The sequence below is a fragment of the Solanum pennellii genome, chromosome 12, assembly GCF_001406875.1.
Source record: "Solanum pennellii chromosome 12, SPENNV200".
Lineage (NCBI taxonomy): Eukaryota > Viridiplantae > Streptophyta > Magnoliopsida > Solanales > Solanaceae > Solanum > Solanum pennellii.
In genome coordinates this window covers 1281536-1297689 of record NC_028648.1, presented here as the reverse complement: position 1 = coordinate 1297689, position 16154 = coordinate 1281536, and the positions used below count along the sequence as shown (strand labels likewise).

The 16154-nt window shown below is 27.5% G+C and overlaps 1 long non-coding RNA gene across 1 annotated transcript; it reads right to left on the bottom strand.

Annotated features, from left to right (window-relative positions):
• Positions 1-422: 422 nt before the first annotated feature.
• Positions 423-6976, bottom strand: LOC107005686. Its single transcript, XR_001454920.2, has 2 exons — positions 6928-6976; positions 423-561 (listed from the first exon to the last, which is right to left on the bottom strand). It is a non-coding gene; the product is annotated as an uncharacterized LOC107005686 (long non-coding RNA).
• Positions 6977-16154: the final 9178 nt, after the last annotated feature.

The following is a 16154-nucleotide window of genomic DNA, read 5'->3' as shown; positions in this document are numbered from 1 at the left end:
TCACTGCTTTTCATAAGTTAATAAGATATTGTATTTTTTTGAAAAAAAAAACATCTAATAAGCTATAAATCTTGATCAGAGTCCCTAACAACATGAGATTAATGTATAAACCTACATATGTCCTCTTTTGACCAAGAATATAATAATAAATGTATATAAATATTCACTTTATTTTAATTTATGTGTATTTCTTTCCTTTTTTTGTTTGTTTATAAAAAAAATGTTAAACTTTTATATTAAGTAAAACTCTTTAATTTAAATATATATCCTTTCTGACATCATATGCTTAAGAATAAGACTAAAAAATTTAAAGACATTTTGATATATGCTATTCTTGTCTTTAATTTAAATTTTCACAAAAACTAAAATATTTTTTATTTTCTTTATTAAACTTATTTCCATTGAAAGTACAACACTATAAGTAAAAACAAAGTGAACATAATCTTATAATTAAGTAAGACAATATTTGACTACAATTATAAATTGATACAAAGATATTGTATAAACAATACATTTAATGAGCTAATGATCTTGATTAGGGTCCCTAACAACACCAGAGACCTACAATTATTTCCTCTTTTTTTTTTTAAAGGACTAGTATTATTAAAACCAAGGTTCTTACTTCTTAATTCCTAGTTAAGATCTAAAAGTTCCTTATATTTGAATTAGACAACAATAAGCTAGTTTGACCAAAAATATTGTGTCTATACTAAACTTGTCTCTAACAAAACCCTTAAAATGAACTTATTTCATGCAGCCGGAGCATAATCATGGTCTCCATTGTCATCTCCTTCTACCGATGCTGCAGGAACATAGTCATAATCTCGATCATCGTCATCTCCTTCCAAGGATGCTGCAGGAGCATAGTCGTAATCTCCATCATCATCGCCATCTCTCTCTAAACATGCTGCTAGAGCAAAATCATAATCACCATCATCATCTCCATCCAAACACAACCTTCTAATCTTCTCGAACCCAATAATCTTGAAAATTCCAAACATATTTCTATAATTACTTAGAGAAATCTTGAAATATGAGCTAGATGTATATTAGATGTATACTTGTACTTCTTTTTTTAAGATGTGAAGATTAATGGTATGATAGTTAAGGTAACAAAATGCTATTTATAAAGGAAAGAGCCAAGTGTGCACTCATTTGGGCACGTTAATAAGTGTGGCTTTGACATGAAAAATGTTCAAAACCATATGCTTGGCTCCAAAATTAACTTTACATGTCATAGTATTTAATTTTGTATACATAATAATGAGTGTTAAAAGGTTACATATTATCCATATATTTTGGTGGAATAAAACCTCTCTATCTTGAATGAGCCAAAAACAAATTTAGTGTGTACATGGCACGTGGAAGTGTGTTTAATCTACGTGGACGCTTAGTTGGCATGCCACATGGACATAAAAAACATGTAAAGATGTCGACATTTTTTTTCATGCATGATTATATTTATGTCTTCACATTTTTTGGGAATATGATCCAAAATTGAATTCAGGATATTCACAAGGTTTATTCTTAGCTTTTGGGAAAAAAGAAATACTCCACAACTATTTTATTCATAAGTCATCTTATGAAGTTGATTTCATAAATACTCACTCAACTATATATTAAAAATAAATTAGTACAAAATTATTTATTTATATCAGAAAAGTCACTCATCTTTTGATATTTCAACCACGAGATATTTAATTCATTAGTTATCAACGTGCACAATAACAAGAGTTATTTAAAACAAAATGGTTGTGTATATGTAATGTATCAATATGTATATAAATAAAATTGATTTTATATAAATGATGTATATTAAAATATATAAGAGACTTATATACATCCAACTATATTTTTTATATAATAAAGTATACAATTGCATACCACTTTTTTTTTCTTCAATTTCAACCAACACAGCCTCAAAATTTAGATATGAACTCTTCTTAATGTTTCGAGTCTTTTAATGATTAAATTATTCACGCGAAACAATTTACATTATTTAATTCCAAGTTTCCAACCAACTCAAATCTCCTCTAAATAGTCCCAAAATTTTAGACGTGAGTTCCTCTCAATATTTCGAGTCTTTTGATATATTATTCACTCGATTTACATTTGCGGCAATTTTAAAATTTGAGCTTTGAAGCTCTTCAATGGTTGATTTCAACCGATATAATTTATATGAGGTTCCATTGTCTAGTTCGATGCGTGCATATTTATGAACCAAAGGTATTTCCACCACTATGTCAGGTTTTTTTCTAGCTTTATTACCATATTAAATTAATTTCGAGTCTAACTCACACATAAAAATTAGATTAAAGTTAAGAAATTGTCTAAATCTTTTTTAAAAAATCACAAGATTTCACTTATTCATCAATGTGGGATATTCCATTCATCACTACTTCACCCAAAAGAGTTAATAATCGAGCTAGAAAGTAAATTTTAAAAACTAGATATATATTTATTTAAAGTAAAATACTTAAATTAAAACGGAGGAGTATAATATTTATCCTTAAGTGAGACTATATTTGACAACAATTCATATCACTGTTTTTCATAAGTTAATAAGATATTGTATTTTTAAAAATACATCTAATAAGCTATTGATCTTGATCAGAGTCCCTAGCAAGAGATTAATATATGGGAAAAGGGTCTGATATACCCCTCAACTTTGTTATTTAGAGCTGATATACCCCTTGTTATGAAAGTGGCTCATATATACCCCTACTTGTAAACAAATGGCTCACATATACCCTTTTCCTCTAACGGAAATGGAAAAAAAATTACTTTTTATCTAAATTTTTATTATTTTTTTCTAAAAAATATAATCCCATATGAGTAAATTTAATCCTCGTCAAACATATTTTTTTTGACTTTTTTTTGTTTCAATGACTAATTTATAATTATTATTTTGATAATCAAATTTATTTATGTTTCACTAATATTCTTGTAAAACTTATTGTAGATGACCAAATTTTTTCTTCGAATACGAAATTAAATTACAATACACACAAAAAAAATAGTTTAAATTTTTTTTCTTTAATTTAAGGAATGAAAGAAAAAAATAAAATAAGAATAAGAAACTCAAATAATTATAAGAAAAGAAGTCAAAAAATAATTTATGTATGAAAAAAATTAAATATACCTTGAACTTTGATAGAAGAATCATATATACCCCTAAATAATTTTTTTAAAATTACAAATAATAAATATAAATTTAAAACTAATTTTTTAACTTCCGTTAAATGAAGGGTATATGTGAGACATTTTGTAACGGCAGGGGTATATGTGAGCCGTTTGTATAACGGTAAGGGCATATATGAGCCACTTTTATAACGAGGGGTATATCAGCTCTAAATGATAAAGTTGAGGGGTATATCAGACCCTTTTCCCTTAATATATAAACCTACATATGTCCTGTTTTGACCAGGAATATAATAATAAGTGTATATAAATATTTTTATTTTAAATTATGTGTATTACTTTCCTTTTTGGTTTGTTTATAAAAAATGTTAAACTTCCTGTATTAAGTAACTCTTTAATTTAAATATATATCCTTTTCTGACATCATGTGCTTAAGAATAAGACTAAAAAATTTAAAGACATTTTGATATATGCTATTCTTGACTTTAATTTAAATTTTCACAAAAACTAAAATATTTTTTATTTTCGTTATTAAACTTATCTCCATTGAAAGTACAACACTATAAGTAAAAACAAAGTCAACATAATCTTATAATTAAGTAAGACAATATTTGACTACAATTATAAATTGATACAAAGATATTGTATAAACAATACATTTAATAAGCTAATGATCTTGATTAGGGTCCCTAACAACACCAGAGACCTCATCAACTAAGTATTATTAATCCTACATATTTCCTCTTTTTTTTTTAAAGACTAGTATTATTAAAACCAAGGTTCTTACTTCTTAATTCCTAGTTAAGATCTAAAAGTTCCTTATATTTGAATTAGACAACAATAAGCTAGTTTGACCAAAAATATTGTGTCTATTCTAAACTTTTCTCTAACAAAAACCTATAAATGAATGTATTTCATGCAGCCAGAGCATAATCATAATCTCCATCGTCATCTCCTTCTAACGATGCTGCAGGAACATAGTCATAATCTCGATCATCGTCATCTCCTTCCAAGGATGCTGCTGGAGCATAGTCATAATCCCCATCATCATCGCCATCTCTCTCTAAACATGCTGCTGGAGCAAAATCATAATCACCATCATCATCTCCATCCAAACACGACCTTCTGATCTTCTCGAACCCAATAATCTTTAAAATTCCAGACATATTTCTATAATTACTTAGAGAAATCTTGAAATATGAGCTAGGTGTATATTAGATGTATACCTCTTTTGATAAGATGTGAAGATTAATGTTATGATAGGTAAGGTAACAAAATGCTATATATATAGGAAAGAGCCAAATGTGTGCACTCATTTGGGCACGTTAGGAAGTGTGGCTTTAACATGAAAAATGTGCAAAGCCATATGCTTGGCTCCAAAATTAACTTTACATGTCATAGTATTTAATTTTGTATACATAATAATGAGGGTTAAAAGGTTACATATTCTCCATATATTTTGGTGGGAGTAAAATCTTCATTATCTTGAATGAGCCAAAAACAAATTTAATGTGTGCAAGACACGTGGAAGTGTGTTTAATCTACGTGGATGCTTAGTTGGCATGCCACATAGACATAAAGAACAAGCAAAGATGTCGACATTTTTTTCATGTATGATTATATTTATGTCTTTACATTTTTTTGGAATATTATCCAAAATTGAAATCAGGATATTCATGAGGTTTATCCTTAGCTTTTGGGAAAAAAGAAATACTCCACAACTATTTATTCATAAGTCATCTTATAAAGTTGATTTCATAAATACTCATTCAACTATACGTTAAAAATAAATTAGTACAAAAGTTATTTGTTTATATCAAAAAAATCACTTATTATTTAATTTTTAGAAATTTATATACATCTAATTATATTGTTTAAATAATAAAGTATACAATTGCATATATATATATATATNTTAGAATCAATGCCACTAAAAGTTTTAGGGACATATAAAAAGAGTGTCAATTGCCGTGGCTAAAAATACATATTTAGCGGCAATTAAGAATCAATTTCTGCTAATAATCAGTTTTGTTGCAGTGATAGTCTCTAAACAGTCTAAAAATTTAGATATGAACTCCTCTTTTAAGTCTTTTGATAATTAAATTAGTCAAGCAAAACAATTTACATTTTTCTATTCCAAGTTTGCAACCAACTCAAATCTCCTCTAAATAGTTTCAAAATTTTAGATGTGAGTTCCTCTTGATGTTTCGAGTTTTTTAATATATTATTCACTTGATTCACGTTTGCGGCAATTTTAAAATTTGAGCTTCGAAACTCTTAATTGATTAATTTCAATACTTCACTCAAAGAAGTAAATGATCGAGCCAAAAAGTGAAATTTTAAAATTAAATAAAATTCAAATTCAAAGTAAAATACTTAAATTAAAACGGGAGAAATATAATCTTTTATCATCAAGTGCGACTGACTATATTTAACTACAATCCATGTCACTGCTTTTCATAAGTTAATAAGATATTGTATTTTTTTGAAAAAAAAAATCTAATATATAAACCTACATATGTCCTCTTTTGACTAAGAATATAATAATAAGTGTATATAAATATTCACTTTATTTTAATTTGTGAATTGCTTTCCTTTTTTTGTTTGTTTATAAAAAGGGAAAAGAGTCTGATATACCCCTCAATTTTGTCATTTGGAGCTGATATACCCCTCGTAATAAAAGTGGCTCACATATGCCCTTACCGTTATACAAACGGCTCACATATACCCCTGCCGTTACAAAATGGCTCACATATACCCTTCATTTAATGGAAGTTAAAAAAATTAGTTTTACATTTATATTTATTACTTCTAATTTTTAAAAAAAAATTATATAGAGGTATACATGATTCTTCTATCAAAGTTCAAGGTATATTTTAATTTTTTTCATACATAAATTATTTTTTGACTTCTTTTATTATAATTATTTGAATTTCTTATTCTTATTTTATATTTTTCTTTCATTCCTTAGTTTTAAAAAAAATAAAACTATTTTTTTTGTGTCTATTGTAATTTAATTTCGTATTCGAAGAAAAAATTTTGTCATCTACAATAAGTTTTACAAGAATATTAGTGAAACATAAATAAATTTGATTATCAAAATAATAATTATAAATTAGTCATTGAAACAAAAAAAAGTCAAAAAAAATATATTTGACGAGGATTAAATTTACTCATATGGGATTATACTTTTTAGAAAAAAATAATAAAAATTTAGATTAAAATTCTATTTTTTTCATTTCCGTTAAAGGAAAAGAGTATATGTGAGCCATTTGTTTACAAGTAGGGGTATATATGAGCCACTTTCAGAGTCCCTAACAACATGAGATTAATATACAAACCTACATATGTCCTCTTTTGACCAAGAATATAATAATGTGTATATAAATATTCACTTTATTTTAATTTATGTGTATTGCTTTCCTTTTTTTGTTTGTTTATAAAATAATGTTAAAACTTTTATATTAAGTAATTCTTTAATTTAAATAGTATCCTTGGTGACATCATGTGCTTAAGAATAAGACTAAAAAATTTAAAGACATTTTGATATATGCTATTCTTGTCTTTAATTTAAATTTTCACAAAAACTAAAATATTTTTTATTTTCTTTATTACACTTCTTTCCATTGAAAGTACAACACTATAAGTAAAAACAAAGAGAACATAATCTTATAATTAAGACAGACAATATTTGACTACAATTATAAATTGATACTAACATATTGTATAAACAATACATTTAATGAGCTAATGATCTTGATTAGGGTCCCTAACAACACCAGAGACCTCATCAACTAACTATTATTAATCCTACATATTATTAAAACCAAGGTTCTTACTTCTTAATTCCTAGTTAAGATCTAAAAGTTCCTTATATTTGAATTAGACAACAATAAGCTAGTTTGACCAAAAATATTGTGTCTATACTAAACTTGTCTCTAACAAAACCCTTAAAATGAACTTATTTCATGCAGCCGGAGCATAATCATAATCTCCATCGTCATCTCCTTCTAGTGATGCTGCAGGAACATAGTCATATTCTCAATCATCATCATCTCCTTCCAAGAATGCTACAGGAGCATAGTCGTAATCTCCATCATCATCACCATCTCTTTCTAAACATGCTGCTGGAGCATAATCATAATCACCATCGTCATGTCCATCCAAACACGACCTTCTAATCTTCTCGAACCCAATAATCTTGAAAATGCTGGACATCCTATTACTTTAGTGAAATATTGAATTATGAGCTAGATATGAGATGTTTATACTTGTAGCTCTTTTGATAAGATGTGAAGATTAATGGTATGATAGGTTAAGTAACAAAATGTTTATATATAGGAAAGAGCCAAATGTGCTCTTATTTGGGCACGTTAGGAAGTGTGTCTTTGACATGAAAAATGTGCAAAGCCATATGCTTGGCTCCAAAATTAACTTTACATGTCATAGTATTTAATTTTGTATACATAATAATGAGTGTTAAAAGGTTACATATTCTCCATATATTTTGTGTGGGGATAAAATATTCACTATCTTGAATGAGCCAAAAACAAATTTAATGTGTGCATGACACGTGGAAGTGTGTTTAATCTACGTGGACGCTTACTTGGCATGCCACATAGACATAAAAAAACATGCAAAAATGTCGACATTTTTTTCATGCATGATTATATTTATGTCTTTACGTTTGTTTGGAATATGATCCAAAATTGAAATCAGGATATTCATAAGGTTTATTCTTAGCTTTTGGGAAAAAGAGAAATACTCCACAACTATTTATTCACAAGTCATCTTATGAAATTGATTTCATAAATACTCATTCAACTATATGTTAAAAATAAATTAGTACAAAATTATTTGTTTATAGCAGAAAAGTCACTCATCTTTTGATATTTTAATCACATGATTTTTAATCGATTAATTATCAATATGTACAATATTAAAATTTATTTCAAACAAATTAGCTATATGTATATGTAATGTATCGATATGTATATATACTCCCCCCGTTCACAATTAACTGTCATGGTTTTCTTTTTAGAGTCAAACTATAGGAACATTGACCAACATTTTACGATGTATATTTTCATCATATTGATATGCAAAGAAATTGCAATTTATAGTACTTTTCGTATAGTTTTTCAATATCTAATTTTTTTAAAAAGATATTGAATTAACATAATCTAATTTAACTTTATAAATTAGTCAAATTGACTTTCAAAAAACGCAACATGAAAAGTAAAAATAGACGAAGGGAGTATATCAATATTATATAAATAATGTATATTAATGTATAAGAGATTTATATACATCTAAATATATTGTTTATATAACAAAGTATATATAATTCAACCAACTCAAATCTCCTCTAAACCAGGGGCGGAACTACCTTGCATGAAGGTGGGTCATTCGAATCCCCTTCGGCGGAAAATCATATTATTTATACATGATTAAAATAAATTTGTATGTATATATAGTAGATGTCGAACCACTTTTGACTATCTATTTCTACCGATTTTGAACCCCCTTATTGAAAATTTTGGTTCCGTCTCTGCTCTAAATTAAACAGTCTCAAAATTTAGATATGAGATCCTCTCAATGTTGTAAGTCTTTTGATAAATTAAATTTATTCACTCAAAATGGTCTACGTTTTTCAACCCCAACCAACTCAAATTTCCTCTAAACAGTCTCAAAAATATAAATATGAGTTCCTCCCAATGTTTCGAGTCTTTTGGTATATTATTCACTCGATTCATGTTTTTGACAGATCAAATTTAAAATTTGAGCTTCGAATCTCTTTGGTGGCTGATTTTTATATGAGGTTCCATTGTCTAGTTCGGTGCATCCACATTTATGGATCGAAGGTCTTTACACCACCTTGTTAGGTTTTCTGAACCCCACATCCGGCCTAACTTTGATATCATATAAAATTAGGTTTGGATATAATTCACGGATAAAAAATTAAACCAAAGTGAGAATTGGATATAACTCACAGATAAAAAATTAAATTAAAGTGAGAAGAATTATCTATGCCTTATTATAAAAACCCAAAATTTCATTTATTCGTCAATGTGAGATATTCCACTATTCACTACTTCATTCAAAGAAGTTAATGATCGAGTCAAAAACTGAATTTTAAAAACTAGATAAATATTAATTCAAAGTAAAATACTTTAAAATTATAACAGACTATAATTTTATCATCAAGTGACTATATTTGCCTATAATCAATGTCACTACTTTTCATAAGTTAATAAGATATTGATCAAGAGTATTGTTTCTATTCTAAATTTGTCTCTACCAAGAGCCTTCAATGAATTTATTCATGCAGCTGGAGCATAATCATAATCTCCATCATCATCTCCGTCTATTGTTGCTGCAGGAGCATAGTCATAATCTCGATCATCATCGTCTCCTTCCAAGAATGCTGCAGGAGCATAATCATAATCTCCATCATCATCACCGTCTCTCTTTAGGCATGCTGCTGGTGCATAATCGTAATCACCATCATCATCTCCATCTAAACACAACCTTCTTTTCTCAAACCCAATAATCTTGAAAATTTGAGACATCTTTTGTTTTATTTGAAGATAAAACTTGAAATATGAGCTAGATGTATATTAGATGTATACTTGTACCTCTATTGATAAGATGTAAAGATTAATGTTATGATAGGTAAGGTAACAAAATGCTTATTTATAGGAAAGAGCCAAATGTGTGCACTCATTTAGGCACGTTAGGAAGTGTGGCTTTGGCATGAAAAATGTGCAAACCATATGCTTGGCTCCAAAATTAACTTTACATGTCAAAAGTATATATAATGAGTGTTAAATATTAAAGGTTACACATTCTACATATATATATTTTGGTGAGAATAAATTTTCTCTATCTTGAATAAGTCAAAACAAAATTTAGTGTGTGCATGACACGTGGAAGTGTGTTTTATCTACGTGTATGCTTAGTTGGCGTGCCACATTGACAAAGTTATTAGCTTTTTAACTTGACCTTAGCTGGTATCTATATTTTTTAATTTTAGAAGTGCATAGATAAATTTCTAAATTTATATAAAATTAAATATGTAGACTGACACGTTCTTTAATTTGACATCAAAAGCATGCAAACATGTTCACTATATTATATACCCTTTCATGCATGAGAACAGTAACATCTTCGCCTTCGTTTAGAATAGGATCGGCCGTTCATTTTTATTTGTTTAGTATATCAAAAATAATTGTTTGATTTAATTTGTTAATAAAGAAAATTAAGATATAATTTGTCATTTTGTATTTATTTCACCTTTGGTATTGAGTATAATTACTATTTATTTTTCAACATTTAAATAATTTATAACACTTAGATAATTAATAACTAATAGGAATTATATTGTAAAATTATGTTTCTATTTATTATTTTTTAAAATATGTAACAAATCAAACATAGAACAAGTATAGATGATATACAGAAAGAGTAAAAAACAATTTATTATTTCTTTATATCAGAAAAGTTATTCATCTTTGACTATTTTAGGCACAAGCTAAGGCCTATTTGTTTTGTGTATAAAACACTCATCTTTGCTACTTGTTAAATTAGATTTGAACCTAACTTATGCTTCAAAAATTAGCTTAAAAGAAACAGAATTGCTCAGGCATTATAAAAAGTTCAGAATTTTATTATTATCTTTTTTTTATATAGATCGGTGGTTTTTATTGTTTGACCTGGTGCGTGCACGTTTATAGATCGAGTTATTTCCATCCCGTGCCAAGTTTCCAAGGGGGCCACTTGGGTTCAGGATCGTATACTATGTTAAATTAGATTTAAGCCTAGGTCACTAGCTCCATACCTATCTCATAAGTTAGCTCAAATCTTATAAAGAAACCTATGATTTCGTTCATTTGTCAAAATGGTACATTACATTCATCATTTACTATTTTACTCAAATAAGTTACCGATCAAGTCAAAAAATAATTTTTTACCGTCACTTTTTAGTGACGTGACACCTAATATTTTAAGAAATACAATTTATTTTAACCAAAAAAATCTTCATTCAAACTAAGTATTCGACTCGTCAAATCTCTTTATATACTTAACAATTGTATAATAATTTTGTTCGTATAATATTATAATAACCATGTGACTGATTATATAGGAATAATTAATTAAGATACAATTACATGATCAATAGTTGAGACTATGTTTGACTACAATATCCATGTCACTCAATGCATAAATTACTAAAATATTTTTAGAAAAATAGCACATGTGTAATATTAATAAGCTAATTAATTATTAAACGCGTTGTGTCTATTCTAGATTCGCCACTGTCAAGAATCTCTAATAATTTAGACTGCTGGAGCATAATCATAATTATCTCCATCATCGTCATCTCCGTCCAAAAATGCTGCAGGGGCATAATCATAGTCTCCATCATCATCATCTCCATTCGAGGATGCTGCAGGAGCAAAATCATAATCTCCATCATCGTCATCTCCTTCTAAGAATGCAGCAGGAGCATAGTCATAATCACCATCGTCATCTCCATCTAAATATGACCTTTTGTTCCGAAACCCAATAGTCCTCAAAATGCTAGACATTATAAGATATTGGATGTTGTATATATGATCTCTTTGATATGGAAAATGATTATTTTTTTTAATCTTGTGGTGTGAATAGGTGAGGTAACCATATGCTTATATAAAGGAAAAAGACAAGTGTGGACTCATTTTGACACATTAGAAAGTGTGGTGTGTTATATGAGGAATGTGCACAACCATAAGTTGGCTCAATTTAAGCTACTTTTGAAGTTACCACATTCAAAATTCACTTTACATGTCAAATATTATTATTATTATTATTATTATTTTATATATATAGACAAATGTGCTTTAAGGATTATTCTTTAGTATATATCTTGGTGGTGGAGATGGAATATAAACAATCCAAATCCATTAAAAGTAGCATAAATTTTAAAAAATAAATTAGTCATAATCATTGTTGGTGCATCTTTTTCTATTTCATAACGTAGTCTCTTCGCCACAAAAATAAAATAAAATAGTTTTGAAATAAGTGCAACTCTCTATAAAAATAAAAAAATTGTGCATGCCACGTGGAAGCTTTTAGTAATATCTTTTCTCAAAAAATTATATGTCAAATTTTAATTTTATACCTATATTTACATATTAATGTTGATACTATTTGATCATACAAGGTGAAGAGTTTAGTGCAACAATTTAAGAAATCGTAAAAGTGTTTTTTTTTACTTTAGTATTATTTTCTTTACTTATTGATGTGTTTACTAGTTTATATTTTTTAGACACCACTTAATAAAAATCGTAACTCTCGAATTAGACTATAGAAAGAATATGTCCTTTAATGTAAAAATGTCGACACTAATTCGTTTATTGCATGAATAATTTTAAAGTATGAGCTTAAAGTTAGTGGCATTGTCAAATATGCTTTATTTCCCTATAACATCTTGAGATGACAATTAATTTTAGCAGGTTCTAATATTTAAAGTTTTATGTTAATTATAATTTTGATGTGTTGATAAGTATTTTGCAAATGTAATTAGGGTCGCAATATAATAATTGAGATGATTATAATTAGATAACTAATCAATTAAAAATATATTCAACGATAGTATAGAAAATTCTTTACGCTATTTATATATACGTATAACTGAAGTAATGTTTACAAGGAGATCGATGATGAAAGAAATATTTTTTCTAGATTATATGATTTGAAGTTATATAATAAATATAATACGACATATTTACCTAATTGGGACCAAATTGTATATTATTTCTTATTAATTAATGGTGTCATACTTCCATATTTTTAATCCAATTATATCATATGCTAGAGACTAAATTTGACTTGTGATAAAAAAATTCTTTGGAAAAAAAGAAAGCATGTGCACACTATATATATAATTAAACAAGCCCCAAGAATTAACAATACACTAATTGAGAAATTAATAATATGTGGATATTAATATAGAGAAAGCAATTTTCATAATTTGATGATTATAATTGTAGAATTCTCAAGCAACTATGGAATAGGAATAAAAATTTTATTATCATTTTAGTGATAAATACTATGTTTGATTACAATACAATGTAGTCAAATATTGTCAAAAAAGATTCATTTAAAAATAATATTAAGCTAGTGATATTAGAAATCCTAATACCTTTATGTAGACCTCAGTTACACTACATGATCCAATTAATATATAAATTACCTATATATTCCTACTAAATAAAAGAAGAAGAAAAACTAAGACTAGTAAAGCAAACACATTGTATTTACTTTAAATCCTCATTAATTTAATTTCCAAGAAACTCTGATGAATTTTATGCAGCAGGAGCATAATCATAATCTCCATCATCGTCATCTCCTTCCAAGGATGCCGCAGGAGCATAATCATAGTCTCCATCATCGTCATTTCCTTCCAAGGATGCCGCAGGAGCATAGTCGTAATTTCCATCATCGTCATCTCCTTCCAAGGATACTGCAGAAGTATAATCACAATCTCCATCAGCACACGACCTTCTCTTTTCGAACCCAATAATCTTGAAAATGGTAGACATTATATATTATATCTCTTCTTAGAAAATTGAAATGTGAGATATTGGATATATGTTGTATGATATATCTCTTTGATAAGATGTAAAGATTAATGGTATTTGTCTTGTGTATAATATGATAGGTGAAGAAATCATTTGCTTATATATAGGTAGGAGCCAAATGTGGACTCTTTTGGACACGTTAGGAAGTGTGTTATGTTACATGAGGAATGTGCATATATAGCCATAAGCTTGGGTCAAAAATTTCACTTTACATGTCATTAAAAAACTTTATGAAACAACAACTTTGGGGTAGAGGGTGAAATTTGTTATTTGATTGTTTATATGTTTTATTCTAGAAGAGCTAGTCTTGATAAAATTATTATTTTATATCGTATGATCTAAAATAATTTTGTTTTATATTTCGAGATTATTATTCTGATTCCTGATACGTAACCTATTTTAGTTAGCATGGAGAAGTGTGCATGGCATGTGGAAGTGTGTACTATCTATGTGGATGCCACCTAGACAGTGTATTATTGCTAGACAACAAATATATTGACTATAGTCTATATAAAAAATATATGGTGATGTTGATATATATATACTTTGACTATATATTCTAAAATGTCAACATTTTTTCATTGCATGGATTCTCAAGTATATAATAAGGTCATTAACTACCCTTTGATGCATGATAGAGATAGCAAATTAGAAGTTATGAAACTTAGGTATGAGTCTTTTGTTTAAATGTTAATATATATATTAATGTATTCATTAATGTTTGTAAATATATATATATATATATTCATTTATATTTTATAAATATTTACTTAAAATCAATTCAATTACTGTTATGCATTATAATTTCAGAATATCTGTTTGCTCTAGATCTCTAGTACATGCCTGAAGTTCAAAATCAACAAAATAAAAATTTAATGAATATTTATGAAACAAGATGTATATCGAATAGACAAATCTATTTTTATAGCTTCCTAGCTCATTATAATATTAATCAGTGTTTTAAAAGGCGGGGATGTGAGGCGAGGCGTAAGCCTCGAGACACGGGGCGTAAGTCCCATGGATGTACTGGGCGTAGTCGCATGTATATTTCAATTTTATAGTTTTATTACTAATAAAATAAGCAAAAGTAAACTTTTCAATAAATTATGATTTTTATGTGAGATAAATTGCTAATATTCAATAATGAAGAAAAAAGGATTATTATTATTATTTGAGAAATATGATTACACCGATGATAAAAATATGATTTAAAGCCAAAAAAAATCAAAAATATACATTAAAAACGTCCGGGCGTACGTTTTTATGTTCAGGGCTTACGCCTCAAATTTTAGGACTTATGCCTTATGGATCTACGTTTTAATTTATGCCTCAGAGCGATTTTGGTACCCCCTCCCCGAAACTCGCCCCAAAAACATTTTGAAAACACTGATATAAATATTGTGACCAATTATTATGAAATATGAATACTTTTATAAAATATCATTAGTACTTGAATTTTTAATATATAAATTCATTTTTTTTTATTACAATCACATCATTGATGATCTGCCATTTGCCATAAGTTGTTCAAATTGAATACCTAAAAAAGGAAGATACATATAATGAAAATTGGTATGTAAACAACCAAGCTAATTAAGGTTCTTATACATAGCTAAAATTTAATTTATAGCTAAAATATGTGTTCTTTTTGTAACTGTTAGGACCAAGAACAATTAAAAGAACAATAAATTCATGCAGCAGGAGCATAATCATAGTCTTCATCATCGTCATCGCCTTCCAAACACTTCAGTTTATACTTCAGATGTTTGTATAACTGTTTATACTTCAGATGTTTGTGATTGTATAAATTTGTTATTTTGAGTTTATACAAAAATAACTGAATTATACAAATGTACCCGCAAATCATACAAACCTGCGAATTATACAAATGAGACAGTTTAAATTGTAGCTACGACCTATAAATATGCAAACTATAGTTATGGAGCATAATTAAGTCTACTATAGTGGTTATTTGTGAATGTTTCCCGTTATAAAACATGTACACAATATATATGTAATATACACTTATACTAAACATTCATATAATATACATATCTATACACAATATATACAGTCGAAACATATAGTTAATTAGGGTTGTTCAAAATTGAACTGAAACCGATAATCCAAACCGAAAAAAAGTTATTGGTTTATCAGTATTAGGTTATTGGTTCAGCGGTTTCGATAACGATTTTGATTTTTTTTGTTATTTGGTTATCGATTCTTAGCGGTTTGTTTGAGGTTTTTTCTTAACGGGTATATATATATGTATGTATATATATATATATATATATATATATATATATAAGTCTTTGACTTAGAGTTTGGTTTCCTACTTTTATTTTTGGTTATCTCAAACACTTGGTTATTCTACAATGTAAAAGTGTT